This window comes from Ailuropoda melanoleuca, unplaced genomic scaffold (genome assembly GCF_002007445.2).
Source record: "Ailuropoda melanoleuca isolate Jingjing unplaced genomic scaffold, ASM200744v2 unplaced-scaffold77153, whole genome shotgun sequence".
Lineage (NCBI taxonomy): Eukaryota > Metazoa > Chordata > Mammalia > Carnivora > Ursidae > Ailuropoda > Ailuropoda melanoleuca.
The window spans coordinates 571-1,390 of record NW_023252896.1 but is presented as its reverse complement, the minus strand read 5'-3'; the positions used below and the strand labels follow the sequence as shown (position 1 = coordinate 1,390).

Sequence of the window (820 nt, the reverse complement as noted above, 5' to 3'; positions counted from 1 at the left end):
GTTCCTCAGATGGCAGAGCAGCTGTGAGAAGAGAAAAGCTCACCCTCATGCCTGCCTCTCCTTGTGCCTTTCCAGAGACAGAGCCCAGCACGGGGGCACCCAGAGCAGCCGCAGCCAGGAAGGAACCCACACCGGGACGTCTCCCCGACTGCCGTCCACCCGCTGGGTGCTCTGAGCCCAGTCCTTGCTCCTGGCCCCACACCAGCCTCCTGGGGCTCCTCCCTGTGGGACCAGCACAGACCCAACCCCACACACCACATGCACCCAGCCCCAGCCTTCTCACCCTCGTGCTTGTGGACCACAGTCCAGTAATGGACCACCAGGGACAGTGGCCTGGGCGGGGTCAGAGACCTTCCCTGGTCGTCCCCAGCACCTGCACCTGGAGAGCTTTCTGAACTGACTTCTTCCAAGTGGGAGATGGAGGACGTGTCCGGCAGCCTCCTCTGAGTCTCATCCACAGCCTTCTGGAAAGACAGGGACCAGTAGCCCGCCCGAGGGCATCACAGGCCTGCCCTGCCATCCCCACTGTCCTCCTAACCAGTCCCCCTGCTGCTCCCAGATCAGACTCAGACCTGTGTGTGCACAGCCCTGCATCCGGGACAGTGACCCATCCCTGCAGGGCTTGGAATAAACCTTGGGCAGAAGGGCACAGGCCCCCCCCCGACACTGACCAACCCAGCCAGGCTTGACCCTGAGCCTGACCCGCCCACTGGGCATCTGACCCCACATCAGCCTGCTCCTGCTCAGGGTGGCCCCACCTTGCATGACCCCTCTTACACACACACACACACACACACACACACACACACACACAGAGGGG

The 820-nt window shown here is 63.0% G+C and overlaps 1 long non-coding RNA gene across 1 annotated transcript in view; it reads right to left on the bottom strand.

Moving 5' to 3' along the window:
* LOC117800757 overlaps window positions 1-820 on the bottom strand; it is a 1,098-nt gene continuing 278 nt past the window's right edge. The window contains exons 2-3 of the long non-coding RNA XR_004623159.1: window positions 284-464; window positions 1-21 (exon numbers count right to left, since the gene is read on the bottom strand). This is a non-coding gene — a long non-coding RNA (uncharacterized LOC117800757). The remainder of the gene's footprint in view (window positions 22-283; window positions 465-820) is intronic.